General features: G+C 35.6%; 1 pseudogene; it reads left to right on the top strand.

Annotated features, from left to right (window-relative positions):
• The first annotated feature begins 1,175 nt into the window (after nucleotides 1–1,175).
• On the top strand, nucleotides 1,176–1,697 carry LOC110570521 (annotated as a pseudogene).
• The last annotated feature ends 1,278 nt before the right edge of the window (nucleotides 1,698–2,975 follow it).

A 2,975-nucleotide genomic window follows, 5' to 3' on the forward strand; every position in this document is an offset into this window, starting at 1 on the left:
ACAATTTTTTTAAGGAACTGCTATCTTTGATTTAAAAAATTCACAACCTACAACTTTATTTCTTCTGAAGATGGGTACTTACAGACCTCTAGAAGCAAGCTTTACTATGAAGAACAATGCTTTGAGGGTGGGAGTGGGTAGGCTTTCCCCCAGAATGTATGGGTCTCCTGATAGGAATTTTAATGTTTCTTCAGGAATATCAAATGTTCTAATCTCAGATGACCTCACACATCACATCAGGTACAATGATGGTTCATCTGCCCTGAAAACCAACACTAGGAAGAACAATGCTGCCTATATTCACACATGATGTCTTTTTCCTCCTATGTGAACAAATATATTTCTTCTTACATAGTACTCTCAAAAACCTCACATATTTCTACTGTAGTCCAGCATTACATTTTTCATTTACTTCATTTATATTTAAAAAACCACTAACACAAAATATCAAACATTGTACTAAGAGCTTTACAAATACTAACCCTTCACCTTTATAATATCCCTTTAAGGTAGATGATATTATCATCGATATGTCAGAGATTAGGAGACTGAGATACAGAGTCTAGTATTTTCCCAAGGTCAAATGGCTATATGTGGCAAAGCTGAGATTAGAACCCAGGAATCTGACTCCACGAAAAATAGTTTCAAGGCTTTCTACTAATCATGCATAATACTGATGAGGTACAACCACTTCATGCATCTTTTCAGAAATCTTAGGCTGAGAAAATGATTCTAAAATTCACTTGAAGGTTAAATATATACAAATAGTAAGAAAATTTCATGGAAAAAAAAAGGTAATGTTTTTCCCTACCAGGTGCTTAAAAAAAACATGAGCATTTCGTATACAAAGATGATCATTCAATTCAAATCAGTGATGAGAAGAAATAACCCAGTAAGTGGCACAGAGGCAAACCACTTTCCCAGTACTCAATCTGGGAAAACAATTTAAGATGCCTGTAAATATCTTATATAATATAAATATCATTTTAGTATATTAAAATACATTAATTAAAACACGATATTCTCATACTTTGTATTCTAGATTCTGCCAAAGCAAAGGAGAGGACAGTCATACCTCTAAAAAGGTTTTATCATCAAAAACACAGGTAAAGGACCCAGTTCCGTTCCTTGCTGCTGTGGACTCTGGGCTGTCGGAGTCGGTGAAGGATCTCAAGATGGCTGCATGAAAACTTGCTCTAAAAACCACTGACTGGGTAGCTTTTGGGGAGATCATACCCAGAAACCAGAAGGCCATTGCTAACTCCTTGAAGCCCTGGAATGAGACACTTACCATCCAGATTGGCTATACTCTCCCTGAGAAACCACCTGCTATCAACTGGGCCTACTACAAAGCCAATGTGGCGAAGGCTGGTTTGGTAGATGACTTTGAGAAGAAGTTTAATGCCCTGAAGTTTCCTGTGCCAGAGGATAAATATACTGTTCAGGTGGATGCTGAAGAAAAAGAAGATGTGAAAAGTTGTGCCGAGTTTTTGTCTCTCTCAAAGGCCAGGATTGAGGAATATGAAAAAGAGCTGGAGAAGATGAGGAATATAATTCCATTTGATCAGATGACCATTGAGGACCTGAATGAAGTTTTCCCAGAAACCAAATTAGACAAGAAGAAGTATCCATATTGGCCTCACAAGCCAATTGAGAATTTATAAACTTGAGTTGGGGAGAAAGCTCTGGCCCTTGTATTGTAAATGCTGGACATTAAAAATAATGATACAGTGAGAAAAAAAAAAACAGGTAAAGTTTAAACAGTATCTGCTTTATACACTCAAAACAATTTTTAAAAATAACCACTGATTTCATAAATGCTCTGATAGAGATGTCTAGTGCTACTCATATCTGAGTCTCCTCTCCTTCCAGGTCCATACAGTTTGCTGGGCTCAGTGACTGCTTCCAGGCAATGAGACAGAAAAACTAAATCACAGTGCTGTGACTGAAAATGTAACATAGCCCAGATGGTGCTGGTAAATAACGGTGGGGCTCCCTCAGCTTGGGTCACCGAGTGGCTGTGTGAAACAGAGCACACCATCACCTTCAGATGAATACGCAGCATGAAAAAAAAATGCACTTTTTTCATTGAGCTACAGAGATTTCAGGTTTACTTATTTATTCCTGCTGCATAGGCTAGTCTATCCTAATTAGTATAAATGCGAACATGGCAAAACAATGTGCTAATGAAGCTGTATAGGAGAATGATAGGTCATTTATAAAGCCACAGTGGAATTCAAAAGAACATTAGAGACGGTAAGCAATAAACAATGTAAAATTCAAATCAAGAATTATCGGTCAAATTTGACAGGCTTCCCAAAAGTGTAAAGGAAAAATACAAAAGTTGACTACAATAAAGTTAACGATAAAATTAAAGGTAATTGATTTTTAACATATGGATGACAGATCCATTATTTTCTTGATGAAGAAACTAAGACAAATAGATCAAATATAATAACCCAACATATTTTAAAATAGAGCTAAATAAAGACCTGCAGGATCAGTTGAAATGATTCTGCACATACGAGTCAATAATAAAAGATAGAATAATGGGGCTGAATTGGATTAAAGAATCGTTCCAATAGATACATGCAAAGAAAAAAAAAATCAAGCCATAGACATTTGCTCTGAGATAATACATTCAAAAGACAAGAAATAAGAAGGATACCAAATAAGCCCTTCTGATTTCTATCTATGTTTACTCAGCCAAACAGTATTCATAATGCAAGTTTTTCTAAAAATGAAAATATTCATAGGATTTATAGGAAAGCAAGAGTTTAGTTGCTTTCTTTTTATTTATTTTTTGCCAAAAATTTTAAAGACCATAAACTACAGTGGCATCCCAGGTACCCTATAAAAACATGAACAAAAAAGAGATCCTTTAAGGAAAAATGACTGCAAAACTTGAGAGCATAAAAAGAGTCTGAGTGTTTGAATACTAAATCAGACATGCTGCGCATGTAAGTGCTTGGATA

Source organism: Neomonachus schauinslandi, chromosome 5 (assembly GCF_002201575.2).
Source record: "Neomonachus schauinslandi chromosome 5, ASM220157v2, whole genome shotgun sequence".
NCBI classification, from domain to species: domain Eukaryota; kingdom Metazoa; phylum Chordata; class Mammalia; order Carnivora; family Phocidae; genus Neomonachus; species Neomonachus schauinslandi.